The 16,165-nt window shown below is 34.5% G+C and overlaps 1 protein-coding gene across 1 annotated transcript in view; it reads left to right on the top strand.

Annotated features, from left to right (window-relative positions):
* Positions 1-296: 296 nt before the first annotated feature.
* Positions 297-16,165, top strand: part of TASL (TLR adaptor interacting with endolysosomal SLC15A4) — a 76,498-nt gene continuing 60,629 nt past the window's right edge. Inside the window, exon 1 of the mRNA XM_074214220.1 lies at positions 297-873. The gene's annotated coding sequence lies outside the window, so the exon portion shown is untranslated. The remainder of the gene's footprint in view (positions 874-16,165) is intronic.

Here is a 16,165-nt window from a genome sequence, read left to right on the forward strand (position 1 = left end):
TCTATGGGATCAGTAAGAAAGAGTAACTATGGAGTATGGCCAGATGACCTAGTAAAGAGTCTCAGAGGACTACCATATTTAGAAATGGGAAAATGTAACAAAAGAAACAAAGAGTTGATAGACTAGTTGATACTGTCACAAGCTACATAGAAATCACTGGTTCATAAATATATAATTGGAAGAAACCTTAGACCTCATGGACTCTGACCTTCAAATTTTTTGAGCTTTGAACTCAGGTATTCCTGACTCCAAGGCCAGTAATCTATCCACTCTGCCACCTAGCTGCCCCTTTTTTTGTATGTTGGTTTTGTTTTGTTTTTTTAGCTTGTGTCCTTCATTTTTGAAAAACACCATGAACATCAAGGGAATGCAAGTGAATTGGATTTAAGTGAGGGAGGAAGAACTGGGGAAAGTAACCAGTCTCACTTTCTCCACTGGAGTCATCTGGGTCCAGCGACTAGATATAGATTGACTACTGGAGATGACTGCATGCAGTGGGAGTCCTTTTAGGTTTAGGTATGAAAAATGTTCACAGGTTATTGCAAGGTTAGCAAGTTACTGCAAAAAGTTACAAGTTTAGTTCTTTAGCAAGATAAAGGAGAGGTTTTTTTTTAAGAAGAAAGTAAATTTAAGGAAAGAAGAAACTGTGACAAACTGACTTGAGGAGAACATCATGGATAGCTAAGAAAGAGGAAAGAGCAATAGCCAGGAGACTGGGCTTTAATCAACATGGAACCATCATGGAGAAGAGGGTAGGCAAAATCTTTACAAGGAGCCTCATTCACCTCCTGTGCAGGGAGGAGGTCAAGGAGTTACCCACCTGGACTTGACTGGAGTCAAACATACCCCCTTGGAAGGCTAAGAACCAGAAAGGTGGGTGGGTGGGGGGAGGCTAAGGGACTGAGGTTGTTTTCTATTATCTTAATGAATTTGCATTTGAAAAGAAGGTTAAACTGAATAATGGAGAAGGAGTCCAAGGTCCACAGAAAATGTCAGACAAATATTTCTCTAATATTTCTATTTCATCAATTTAAGTAAATTGATTATAATTTTATTAAGTTTTGAACAGGAAAGACTATATTTAGTATGTCTACTGTCCTGAACTTGTTTGTGAGGTTTTTATATTCTATCACATAGTCATTTTTTTAAAGTTATACAACATGAGTATTAGGTATATTGCTTTTTATTTCATTCAGTAATCTCCAAAAATATCTATCATATCTTGCTTTTCCAAAATTATGTTCGATTTAAGCTTCCTTCTTGATCATCATTTTGCTAAATTTGTTCTGATCAAACCTAATAAAATTGAGTAATTAAAAGATCAAAGGAAAAATCATAGAAAAAATGAATAATTTCAAAATCTGTTTTGTGGAATAGCTATGCTAGAAACACTAGAGGGAACTACCATTCTATACTAGAAAATGTCTAAGATGCTACCTATATGGTGGGAAAGAAGATTTCAAAAGGTTCAAAGGAAAGATAGATGGACCCATGAACTAACATCTTCAAAAGAATTTAACCAAAGAGAAATTAAATATGCTCAATCATGAAATTCTGAAGATGCAAAGGCAAATAATTCCAGTGAGAGGAAAAAATGGGATTTGTATTAAAACACCAATGTTGGGGTGGCAAGGTGGCGCAGTGGATAGAGCACCAGCCCTGGAGTCAGGAATACCTGAGTTCAAATCTAATCTCAAACATTTAATAATTACCTAGCTGTGTGGCCTTGGGCAAACCACTTAATCCCATTTGCCTTGCAAAATCCTAAAAAGAAAAAAACAAACCCCCCCCCCACCAATGTGGATAAAAATCAAATCAACTTAGATTTTTGAAAGAAATGAACAGAATATGGAAGCAAGCCAGGTAACAAGATAAATCTTACATGAAGTGATTCAGTAAAAATAGGGTTAGCAATGAAACTGTTTTTGAAAAGTAAAGATTAGAATGAGTTGAAGCCTGGGATGGGAGCTATGGGTAACAAAAAAAGTATGTACTTTTTTTGTTCATTTTTAGCTTTATTAAGAGAAATATAGGATAGGTGGGATGATGATAACTGACAACAGTAAGAATACATCATTGTTAATTTCTCTTTTTGTTTCTTTACCAAGGAGTTTAGCCTATAATATACACTGAAATGATAGAACAAAAATAACTAACAGAGAGGGGCAACTAGGTGGCACAGTCCATAGAGCACTGGCCTTGGAATCAGGAGGACAGAAATTTGAATCAGGTCTCAGATATGACACTTACTAGCTGTGGGACTTTGGGCAACTCACTTAACCCTGATTGCCTTATACAAACAGGGTCATCTCCAGTTGTAACTATATCTGTAATCTATATCTGGTTACTGGACTCTCAAATCCAATTAGTGTACTTGTCATGCCACCTCTCCTAATGTCATGATATTCTTCAAGAATGAAGGACAAGTATCATCATCAACAGCGAACTAACACCCAAGATAAGTAAAGAGATGATTATAAAAAAAAGAACATCAGTAGAGTTACCCATGATGAATTTGATCTACTTATACATTAGAGCTACTCAGAATGAATGCAAGTCATTTGACCCAGATGATCTATATCCTTGAATCCTAAAAGAACTATGTGTGATTGTTGAGCCACTGTCAGTGATATGTATAATATTATAGGAAATGAGAACAGTGCTACAGTATTTTTTCTATTTAGTATTTAAATCTTTTTACAACCTTTTCTCTTCCTATTTTTCTAGTCTTTGAGGGAAACAATTCATTTGTACCCAAACTGTATTCCAATTATATCGATCAATCTGATGTGATTCCATAGGGTAATTATTTTAAGCTCAGTACCAGAGCTGGGATATGCAGATTGTAAAATCACTTTTGTAACTATAGGAAGCTAGCTAGAGCTCCCCCCCTCTTGTTTTTCCTTGTCTTGGTGACAAATTCTAGTGTGACAGAGGTGACTCAACCATATGGAAAATCCTTCAATCTATTTTTGTACCTCCAGCCCATTTTCTCTTGTCCTACATGAGCAAGTGGTCATTTTATGACCACCTAGTCAATATGTATAGCCTGTACCATCTCCTCCTGCCTAACCTAAGGAGGAGTACATCCAGTTAGCAAAAATATTTTTGCCTTGCCCAATCTGTGACCCTGATGGCATATTGTTTTACTTATTCTAATTTATTCTAGTCCATGAATCCAATAGAATTACTCTGTATGTCTTGATACCAATGCCTACAAAAGCAGGAATTCCTGGGAAGAAGAGGGCATCTCAGATCATGAGGAAGATATGAGGTTCACTTTGTTGAAGGGGAACATGGAACCTTTAATAAAGTACCATTGATCCAGAGCTCTGCCCCAGGTACAGGTGGGGCAATTTTAATGGCCACATCTCTATATAGTATTAACCTCCATGTATTCAGCAGTCTATGCATAAGGTTGGCTTGCTATTCCTCACCCATGATGCTCCATCTCCTGTCTTTCTAACTTTATAGAGGTTATTATCTATGCTTAGAATGTCTACATTCTCATTTCTTCGGCTTAGTGAGCTTTCCCAGGCCCTTGTAGCTGTTAATAGCTTCCTACCTTCAACATAATTTCTATTTTTCTTGTACATTCCTCTATCTCTAAACTTTGTCGCCTCCATTAGAATATAAGTTCTTTGAGGAGAGGGATTGTTTTCACTTTTCCTTTGCATTCTTAGCACTTAGCACATTGTCTAACACATACTAAGTGTTCAACAAATGCTTGTTAATTAATTTATTGCAAAAAACATTTATTAAACATTTACTAAGTAAAAGACCTTGCTTTAGTCACCAGGATAAGAAAGACAAAAGTAAATTTTTTAGTTGTATTTACATACTACTTTATACACGTTCTCAAACAGGCTTGTAAAGTAAATAAATCAGCTTATCCACATTTTATTTTAGTTAGTTAGGTGACACAGTGGATAGAGTGCTGAATGCTTATTTGTTCTATGACCCCAAGGGGGGGAAAGTATAATTAGAATGTTGAAATTATATTCTTGACTCTCTCTTTTTTTTGGCTATTTTACATTATTAATTTAATAGTCCAAAAGTTATTAGACATTCAACAAACCAAATAAATGCACATAATAGAGAAGACTTTTAAAGCATATATATTTTACTTCATGGGAATTCTACCTCACTATATATAAAGTGCACACTAACTTAGAAATACATGGTAGAGAAATAATGAATTGTACTTTCCTCCATTTTTACACATATATCACAACTTTATTTTCTTTTTCAGCTGTAGATGAGAGATGACCTCATATACTTTGAATGCATATTTTTGAGAATGCTTATGTGAGTGGTCAGACATTGACTTAAAGGTAAAAGAAGCATGATTAGAGGACAGTCTTTTAGTAGGAAAATAGATGTAAAAAGTTTAGGATTTTAACTGAGAACCTAAATAATGAAAGAATGAAAATCTGAGTGGTGAAGTTTTGAAAGGGCAATCAACAAAAGATATTGAGTCAGAGCAGGAGCTGTATAATTTGACATAAACTGGGGGATTAGGGATTGAATCAAGGTCAGAGGATTCTGGAACCAAAGACTAGAACATAAATATCCTGAGAATTTCAGAGTGATAAATTTTAGATCAAATACCACTTTTTTATGTTAAACTATTGCCTTAGTTGCTAATACCCACTCTTCTAAAATTATCTTGCATTTTAATTCGTTTTTTTGCAAGACAAATGGGGTTAAGTGCCTTGCCCAAGGCCACACAGCTAGGTGATTATTAAGTGTCTGAGGATGGATTTGAACCCAGGTACTCCTGACTCCAGGGCCAGTGCTCTATCCATTGCACCACCTAGCCACCCCTTGCATTTTAATTTTGTGCCATGGTTTATATTCTAGGACATTTTATCTCCAAAGTGTACTTGTAATTTCAGAAAAATTTGCTTGTCACAGCATATTATTGTCATGGTTGTTCTTCCTTTACATTACATACTTATATAAGTAAGTGTTATCTCCTCCAGTAGAAAAGCTCCTTCAGGTGTTTGTTTCATCTTTTTCTTTGTCTTAGTATCCAATAATGGTACATGGTAAGCACAGGGTTGTGCTTAATAGATGATGACTGGATATTGACTTCTAAGTTTCTAAAGAGTTATGACACCTAGCAACCCTTTGAAATAGATATTTTGCCACCACTTCAACCCCACCCTCAGTCATTTTTACAGATGAGAAAACTGTGAGTTTCATCAAGATCAAATAATATGTTTCTGGTCACACTGCTAGAAAGTATCAGAGGAAGGAGGGCTTCCTAATTCCATGTCTAACATTTTTTCCACTATTCTCTACTATCTTCTAAGTGTACAGGACTATATCATACAGAATCATAGAATAATAATTGAATTTCACATTTAGAAGGGACCACACTGGTCATATTTCATTTTATAAACAAACTGAAACTTAGAGAGATTAAGTGACTTGCCCAAAATGAATAGGCAGTTAGAGAGTGGACCAAGACTAAATTCTGGAAATTTGATTCACATCCAATCGTTTTCCCATTACATCACACTATAATTTAGTACCCTAAAATTTCTCATAATAAAGAGAGATTTTAGCTTTTTAATGCTGAAAGGGATCTGATACAGATAAAGAAACTGAATACCAGAATTGTCAAATGATTTACCTAGAGTCATATTGGTAATAATTGGTGGCGCTAGGTTTTGAATCCAGAACCTCTCATTTCCAATGTAGGTTCTTTCTACTTCACTAGTTAATATACTATGAATGATGGTATGAGTGATTTTATAACTCACCAGCCTAGAAGTGACTAGGATTAATGGAAATTATTTCATCTTGAAATTTCTATTTAAAAAAAGATACCTGGCCCCTTTTATTTAGTGCCAGAAAAAAAAGCCTAGAAACAAATACAAGGAACATTCTTATTGAAGAATTCACTTGCCTTAAAAAAAAAAACAAATTGGAAATTGGTACAAATATTGCTCAGTAAATGTGTTGATTAATCAACTTGGACTTTGCCTGAAAAATCATTCTTTTTTTTAAAAGTAGACTTATTATCCCAAACGATATAATATTATAAAGGTCATATGATAGCCTTCACAATGGTTTTATAATCATAAGGAGATAGGAAACATATATAATAATAATATATATATATATATATATATATATATGAAACCTTAGACACATGCAAAAATATGTAAGAAACTAGCCATGTACATGTCTCCTTAGTTCTAAGAATATACATGAAGGACTGCTCACGGGACAAATTCTCATGTCTTCTTTAAGGACTTTATTTCATTTTAGCTACAAAGGTTTAGAGGTGAGGAAAGGTAATCGCTTCCCCCTTCACCAAGAAAACAAGTGAGAAAGCTATTCATAGGTTTTTGTACTCGTCTTTTATTCTGTTCTCTTTTTCCTTCATGCTTTGTATTTGAAAGGAAGGAAGATTTGGCTTGATAACCCCTCTTAGAGGGATACAAATGACACTTTGATCAACCTAAAAAAACTACCAAGCACCTTTTGTGCTTGGTAAAATTTTTGATAACATTGATGACATACCAGGAAAAGAGTTAGTGGTTATGTAACCAAATTGTGAAATATATGAAAGTTAGTAATTTCACAATAGGATGTGTGTACATATCATTTTTCCCCAAAGGAGTGACTGTAGCTAAACCTGTCTGTCAACTTTAGAATCCATCTAAAAGTCAATGATAATAATTCTCAAGTACAAGATGAGGAAGTTTTTTATCCTGTATTGCAAATCACAAGTTCAGTGACTTGAACAAGGTTACATATATTTCCAAAGTTCATGGAAAAGCCAGAAACAAAGGAAGACCAAAAACTATCTGTATTAGGTCACTGCCAGAATTTTAAAAATCTTAATCAGTCAATTATTCATTTCGTGCATATGTGATGGGCATTTTGCTAAGTGTTAGGAATTCAAATAACAATGAATGAAACTGTCACTGCTCATAAAAAAATTTAGTTATAACTTGGTTTCTCTTTCATAACTGACATTCTCTGGTATCTCAGTATGACTTGGGTTCTCAAAGGCCATGTGAATGGTGTGCAGTATCTGTCATGTCCTAAAGCTAAAGAGATTGGAAAATGGATTTGCACATGTATCATCTGAGGATCAATTTGAAGATGCTAATCATGTTTGGTAACCAGATACAACTTTTTTCACCTACAACCATTTATGAAACTGTCTATTAGGGCAGTTATATGACAAAATGGATAGAGTACTAGATCTGAAGTTGTGAAGAATGGAATTCAAATCTGATCTCATACATTTATTATGTAATCTTTGACAAGTCAGTTTACCTTTGTTTACTCCAATTTCCTTATCCAGAAAAAGGAAATAAAAAGAACATTTACCTCACAGGGTTGTTAGGAGAATCAAATAAAAAAGTATTTGTAAAGAATCTAGCACACAGTCAGTGCCTGGCACATTGTAGGCTATATATAAATGCTAATATTCAGGAGCATCATTATCATTGTGTATGTCTGGCACTGGAGGAAAATCATATATTGATGAAATTATAAGTCTCTAAGAATCGAAATAGAGTTTTCATCTTCCTCATTCCTTACTCTTTCTCAACATTCATATATAATCAGTGATAAAAACCCTACCATTTCTATTTTCTTAACATTTCTTGTATGAATCCTCGCTTCTCTGCTCTGATACTGCTCCCATCCTTGTCTAAGGCCTCATCACCTCACTTCTAGACAATTGCAATAACATGCTATCTTAGCTCTCCCAACTCTGGTACATCCTTCACCCAGCTATCAAAATGATCTTTCTAAAGGATGGGTCTGATCATATCACCCTTACCCATATTCCATAAAATTTCAATAAACTCTATTATCACCAAGATCAAATATAAAGTCATCTTTTGAGCTTACAAAACCCTTTATTATCTGGTCCCTTTCTATTTTTTCCATCTTCTACCAAGTTGCTTCTCTCCACATTCTCTATAATCCAAGTGTATTGGCCTCCTTGCTGCTCCTTGGAAAAGATACCATGAATCTTGACTGTGCTCTGAATTTTCACTAGCTGGCCCCCATGTTTGGAACTCTCTTCCCAATCTCTGCTTTCTATATTCTTTGACTTCTTCAAATTCCAATACAAACCCTTCTTTTAAAGAACACTTTCTTATTCTTAGTATCTTCCTTCTGAGATTATTCCACATACACCATCTTTCCTTGTGTATAAGATAACACCCTTTTTGGAAAAATTTGAGGTCTAAAAACTGGGAGCATCTTATACAGTGGGTGTGGATTTTTTTTACTTGCATTTCTAGATTTTTCATGCTTGTTGTCTTTGTGCTCGCTGTTTCACATTTGTTACTGGTATTTATTGGGTTACTTTTTGCCACATTCTGCCCAGAATTGACTCAGAAAACATTTTCATACAATGCTGAATTCAAGTTAAGAGTGATCCAGTTTGCAAAAGTGAATGAAGGGGCAGCTAGATAGAGCACTGACCCTGGAGTCAGGAGTACCTGAGTTCAAATCCAGACTCAGACACTTAATTACCTATCTGTGTGGCCTTGGGCAAGCCACTTAACCCTATTGTCTTGCAAAAAAAAAAAGTGAATGAATTTGTGCTGCTGAAAGTCAATCTGGTCCTCTACCAACAGAGAAAACAATCAGAGATTTTGGCTACAGGAAGAAGAACCCCTACTGAAAATGCCATGGTAGAAGAATTGAAGAGATGGATTGAAGAGCAAAGGGCAATTGGAATTCCTGTGCCCACAAAGATGGTTTGGTATGAAGCAAGAATTGCTGATGGAAAAGAAGTGACTTATTTCAAAGGAGGATACAATTGGTGCTTCAGGTTCATGAAACAGAATAGACTAAGTATGTGTACATGTACCAGACTTGCCCAAAAGATGCCTGGAAGCTATAAGCAGAAGGTCCTTGAATTTCATGATGAATAAAATGAGTTCAATAACTTTATGCAATACATTTTTTTCACATTTTGGGCTCTAAATGTGCCTTATACATGGGGAAAGACAGGATATGTATATATACATATACATATATGTATGTATTCTTGTTTGTTTACTGTCTCTCCCATTAGACTGTTAATGCCTTGAGAGCATGAATACTCACCTTATACCTCCTCCCACCCCCATTCCATTCTTTACATTCTCAGGTTTAGTACCACACCTGACATATAATATGTACTGAATGATCTCTAGTTGACTGATTGACTGTCTTGAAATTTGACAATTTATCTACTAGTGGTAAATCAAAATCTTTGAATTTCATTATGAGAGCCTAAACTCAGTAAACATTTTCACTTACTGCAAACAATATAATCAAAATTGTTTATCTAAACCATTTATGAAACAATAGACACATAGCTTGAAACACAATTTGAGAACTGGAGAATTAAATTGTGGTGTTTGTGAAAATTTATTCTTAAATGATGTCAGTTCTTTAATCCCCAATATAGTTGAGTTGTGTTTATTTCTAAAATTTAGTTAATCATCTTCCAGGGAGATGGGATCACCTATACCCCCCAGGTAAAAATAAGTGCTCTATGAGGGTCATGCTGGTAGGGCACTTTCATTTATCAGTAGAAAGAAAGGAGGTGGTATTTCCTTATTCATCTTAAGGCAAGAACTATATGAACCAACAAATGGATACTACTAATTTCTAATTATAGTATCTATGTGTACTTGGCCATCAGAACTTTCTCAGTTTACTCAATGTGTTGGCACTAAGCCTAGATTTTGTTTGCAGTGTGATTATTTTGTAGATGTGGAAGCAACTTTGATAAATCCATCTCTTTTATCCCTGGACATTTAATATGTCTAGAGATAGGACATTGATTTTGAGAGTATTATCTAGTTACATGAATTCCTTCCAGGTTGGGTTATAGACTGGGTGATCCTGAGGAGAAGTGAAGTCAACTTTAGGGGCCTAGTCTTCTACTAATGTAGTTTTCCTTCTCCCCCCCAAAAAAATATTTGGTAAGCCATGATGAGGATTGAGATGAACCTAGCTATGAATTGAGAATAACTTGAGAATTATTACTTATTTGTCTAGGGGCAGTTGTGCCTGTTTACACAGGACCTCCAGGATTTTTCATGTGTCTCCCCTCTTACCCCCCCCCCATATTTGTTATTGTACTCCTTGCATTGTATTCATGTATCGAATTCTTCATAAGGACTTTTTGTATGGGGCCCAGAACAGCTAACATGGTGGATAGCCCTAGTCTAGGGAAATGAGAGAATCATTATGATAAAAAAAACAACAACTCTGGCTTGTCTTTCCCTTTCCCCTTCTTTGACCAAGTTAATGCTTAGAGCAGGCTTATGACTTCCAGAGATTGCATGACTACAATGCCCAATAGAATTGGCCATTCCAGGTTTGCTGTAGCCATTTCACTGAGCTATTATAGCTTCTATGAATCTTTATCAGAGCATGGGAAAAAATAAGTAGTGTTTAGGGTGCTATTTGAGTTAAGATTTTCTTCATAACTTGCTACCTTTTTTTTTTCACTCAGCAGGCCATGTGAATTCATTGTAGGCTCTCTGGGGGATTCACAGTGAATTGCACTTTACCTCAAATTTTTGGATGGTTTTTGGTAATGCCATAAGTATCCCTAGATGTATTGAAATAGCAAGGGTATTTGGCAAAAGAAGTCAATATGCTAAGACTCTGTCAGTGGATAGTAACCATTGCTTGAGTCTATCATCAAGCTCTTCTAGATCTGATCAATCTTTTGGTGGTAGTCCTTTGCACTTCCATGGAATATTGCAATAGGCCAGGTGTGGGACTGGAGGTAGGGAACTCATGGAGCACTTGACCAGGGACTTGATTTTTTTTACTTTTGAAGAATTTATCAAAATGGCATTGAACACTAAGAGGGATATCATCAAACTCAGCAATTCAAGGAAAATTCCATATAGATTACAGGCTATAGAAGCTTTATCAATCACTTTCTGATAATACCTGCAACCAGATCTTGGAGTGATCAAGAGACTGCTGTCCTGGTAGCTGAAATTCAAAAAAATCTTAGAACTTAAGGGATAAGGTTCAGTTCTCTGGAAAATTCATGTGAGTTGAATAGTTCACTGGTTGACTACAATGAGTGCATAAATTGGTAACTATTATATTTATTATTACCCATTTGTAACCATTCAGAATGAGTTAGGCATAGTCACTTCTCTAAGAAAATTAATAATATTTTATATCTATTATAGTTCATTGTGATAAAAATTCAAGATAATAGAATTAGATCTGAGTAGGAGTCAAGCTGAAAGAGACCTCCAATGCCAACATCAGGGAAATTGAGTGACTAATCCAAAGTCATAAAAGTAGTACATGACAGATATAAGATTTCAATCTATGTCCTCAGACTTCAGAGTTAATGTTCTTTTCATTACATCCCTAAATTGAGCATATTTGCAACATATGATCAAGTTTTGGCTTCTGAAAAAAAAAAACTTTTTTATTTACTAATAAATCCAGATTTCTGTTTCTACATTGCTGGGTGAAAACAAATGCCAGAAATGTTGGGGTTAAGCAGAGTTTGGGACTAATTTGAGCTATAACTACCTGAGAAGATAGTGAAATCTTACCTGGGACTGGGAGACCTGGGAGACAATAGTGGTGATAATTTTCAAGTACAGTTGTTGAAAATGGGGCAATGCCAAACTGGCTGAATAACTCTAATTTCATGGTCAGCATTGGGAGTATGTGTATTATAGGCATTTAGTCATTTGAGGAGTATTGGTCTACCACATTCAAAGGGACAGAGTATATAGTACATATTTTGGTCAGGAGTGATGAAATTTAAAATTTAGGAATAAGCTGAAGTGACTAATCCAACACAGGAAATATAAATGAAGTCTTGGATTCAAAATTATAGTGAAACTGGAGGAGGTGAAGTACCTTGTTTGGACTTTTTTGTTATTCAGTCATGTCCAACTCTTCATGACACCATTTGTGATTTTATTTTTTAATTTAATATTTTATTTTCCCCCTTTCCACATAAAAACATTTTTTAACCTTCATTTTTAAAATTGAGTGTCAAATTCTTTCCCTCCCTCTCCCCTCATCGCCGTCATTGAGAAGGTAATTTGATAGAGGTTGTACATGTACAATCATGTAAAACATATTTCCAAATTAGTCATGTTGTAAAAGAAAACATACACCAAAATAAAAACCCAAGAAAAATTTAAAAGATTTAAAAAAGTATGCTTCAATCTGCATTCAGATTCCATCAGTTTTTTCTTTAGGGATGGAAAGCATTTTTCATGGTAAGTCCTTCAGAGTTGTTTTAGATCACTGTATTCCTTAGAATAACTGTCATTTACAATTGATCATCTTATAATAATGCTGTTACTGTGTAAAATGTTCTACTAATTTCACTTTGCATCAGTTTGTGCCTTTTCAGGTTTTCCTGGGAGCATCTAGCTAAATCATTTCTAATATCACAATAGTATTTCTTCACATTCATATACTACAATTGATATATGCAGCAGCTCCACAATTGATGGGCATCCCCTTAATTTCCAATTATTTGCCATCAGCAAAGAGCTGCTATGAACAATCAGGCATAGTTTCAAATTATTCTACATAATAGTTGAATCAGTTTACAACTCCTTCAACAATGCGTTAATGTCTCAATTTTCCCACATCCCCTCCAACATTTAGCATTCTCCTTTTCTGTCCTATCAGTTAATGTGATAAGTGTGAAGTAGCACCTCAACATTGTTTTAATTTGCTTTTCTTCAATCAATATTGATTTAGAGCATTTTTTTCATATGCCTATGGATAGTTTTGCTGCTTTCATCTGACAATTTACTGATTTTATTTTTTAACCATTTGTCAATTGGGGAATGGCTTTTATTTTTATAAATTTGACTTATTTGAGAAATGAGGCCTTTATCAGGAAAACATGTTTCAAAACCTTTTTCACAATTATGACTGCTATTTCCCCATGCTTATTCTTTTCTCTCTCTCTCTCCATTTACCCTGTCCCTTCCAAAAGTGTTTTGCTTTTGACTATTACCTCTCCCAATTCATCCTCTCTTCTAAGATGAGTACCCTCCTTTTCTAATCCCCTACCCCTTCTACTTTCCTGTAAAGTAAGGTAGATTTCTAAACCCCAATTGAGTGTTCACGTTAGTCCCTCTATGAACAAATTCTAATAAGAGTGAGGTTAAAGCCATCATTCCCTTTTTTTCCCATTACTGTAAAAGTTCTTCCTTGCCTTTTTTATGTGAGATAATTCACACAATTCTCCCTCTTTCCTTTCCTTTCCTTTCCTTTTAGTACATTCCTCTTTCTCACCTCTAATTTATTTTTAAAGATATCATACATCATATTCAAATCATACCTGTTCCCTCTGTCTATATATACTCCTTCTAACTGAACTAACAATGGGAAAATTCTTGAATTACACATAACATCTTCCCATTTAGAAATATAAACAGTTTAACGTTATTAAGTTCCTAATTATTCCCTTTTACTGTTTACCTTTTTATGCTTGAGTGTTGTATTTGGAAGTAAAATTTTCTATTCAATTCTAGTCTTTTCATCAAGAATGCTTGAAAGTCTGCTATTTCACAGTTTTTCCCCTCTGAAGGATTATACACAGCTTTGTTGGACAGTTGATTATTGGTGATAATACTAGTTACTTTGTCCAATGACCCTTTAATATATAAGCTGTTAGATCTTATGGGTTTTTTTTCCTGCATACTTGCAATATTTTCTCCTTGATGTGGGAACTCTGAAATTTAGCTACAGTATTCCTAGGAGTTTTTATTTTAGAATCTTTTTCAGGAAGTGATTAGACTCTTTCAATTTTTATTTTACTCTCTGGTTCTAGAATATCAGGATAGTTTTCCTAGTTAATTTCTTTTTGTTTTCTTTTTTATAGTTTTTTTCTTTTTCTTTCTTTTTTTTGCAAGGCAAATGGGGTTAAGTGGCTTGCCCAAGGCCACATAGCTAGGTAATTATTAAGTGTCTGAGGTCGGATTTGAACTCAGGTACTCCTGACTCCAGGGTCAGTGCTTTATCCACTGCACTGCCTAGATGCCCACCTTGTTAAGTTTTTGAAAGATGATGCCTAGGCTCTCTTCTTTTTTTTAATCAGAGTCTATAGTATGTCCAAAATTTTAAAATTATCTCTCCCAGATCTGTTTTTAGGTCAGTTATTTTTCTACTAAGGTATTTCTCATTGTCTTCTATTTTTCATTTTTTTGTTTCATTTTATTTCTTCTTGATGTCTCATAGATTCATTAGCTTCGACTTGCTCAATTCTAATTTTTAAGCAATTATTTTCTTCAGTGAAGTTTTGTACCTCCTTTTCTATTTGACCAACTATTTTTAAATATTTTCTTTATTTTGCCAACTACATGCAAAGATAGCTTGCAACAATCATTTTTTGTAAGGTTTTGAGTTTCACATTTTTTTCTTTTCTTCTCTTCCCTTCCCCCTCTCCTTGATAGAGAGCAATCCAATATAGTTTATACATGTATAATTATATTAAGCACATATCCATATTAAACATGTGAAATATGAATCAAATCAAAAAGTTAAAAACAAACCATGAGAGGGAAAAAACCTGTAATATATAAAATAAATTTTAAAAATTGAAAAAATAAACTTGCTCTGCATTCAGATTCCATAGTTCTTCTCTGAATATGAATGGCATTTTCCATCACATGTCCTTTAACATTGCCTTTGATTATTGTGCTTATTAGAGCAAGTCCATCATAATTGATTATCACACTATGTTGTTAATGTGTATATTAACAATCTTCTGGTTCTGCTCATTTCACTCAGCATCAGTTCATGCAAGTCTTTCCAGGCTTTTCTGAAGTCATGATTGCTTTCTTTATTTTTTTAACTTAATTTTTCCAATTACAAGAAAAATAGTTTTCAGCATTCATCCTTTTGTAATTTTATGAGTTCCATATTTTCTTCCAAACCTCCCTTGCCTCCCTCCTCCCTATAGGGACAAATAATCTGGTAAAAGTTATAAATGTATACTGGTATTTAATATATTTCCATATTAGTCATGTTGTGAAAGAAGAATTAGAACTAAGGAGGGGAAAAAATATAATAAAAAATATACATTCCCATTCACATTCACAGTTATGATCACTAAGTCTATTTCTCTCCATGCTATCTTACCCCATTTATACTTTTCTCTTATCCCTCCTCACTCTTCTATCAGCCCTTTCCCCTTTTAGTTTTTTTAAACTTTACCTTTTGCCCTCACTGTTATAAATTCATTCTTCTCTTTTCTTTCCCCTTTTCCCCATTTCTATGTAGGGTAGGATAATTTCTAAACCAAATTGGGAATTTATGTTTTCTTTCTTTGGGCTGAATCTGTTGAGATTAAGATTTACTCAATGCTCACACTTTCCTTTCTTTTCTTCTACTTTAAGAGATCTTTGGAGCAGCTAGGTGGTGCAGTGGATAGAGCACCGGCCCTGGAGTCAGGAGTACCTGAATTCAAATCCAGACTCAGACACTTAATAATTACCTAGCTGTGTGGCCTTGGGCAAGCCACTTAATCCCATTGCCTTGCAAAAAAAAAAAACTCTTAAAAAAAAGAGAGATCTTTGTGCTGCTTCATGTGGTGTTCTTTATCCTCTAATGTCTTACCTTCTTCTAGTATACTCTTTCTTTTCATGTTTTGTTTTTGAATTTGTCTTGTATCCAGAACCTCCCTCAAGATATATTCCTTTTATCTGTTTGTAAAGAAATATAATTCTCAAGGACTGATTGATTGAGTGATTTATATGCAATATTGGCTCATATTCCCTTCATACCCACAGTCTCTGTCCAAGTACACTGTCCCAATAGAAATACAATTTTCAGGAGCCATAAACATCATCAAGTTATAATCAGTTTATACCACACCTTCTTTCCAAATACGCTGTATAGAAATGCAGTCCTCTTGAGCTAAAGTATCACATAAAGCAAAGAGCTAAAAGTTTGATCACATCATAGTCAATTTATATCCTCAGCATTTGTTTTAAGGGAATTACTGTTCTCAAGAGTTAAAAAAACATTCCCCCTCCCCCATTTCATTTGACTTTTTATGCTTCTCTTGAATCATATTTAAAGATGAAATTTTCTGTTCAGCTCTGATCTTTTTTATAAGGAAAGATTAAAAGTCCTTAATTTTATTGGAAGGTTATTTTTTTCC

The sequence above is a fragment of the Macrotis lagotis genome, chromosome 1 (genome assembly GCF_037893015.1).
Source record: "Macrotis lagotis isolate mMagLag1 chromosome 1, bilby.v1.9.chrom.fasta, whole genome shotgun sequence".
Classification (NCBI taxonomy): Eukaryota; Metazoa; Chordata; class Mammalia; order Peramelemorphia; family Peramelidae; genus Macrotis; species Macrotis lagotis.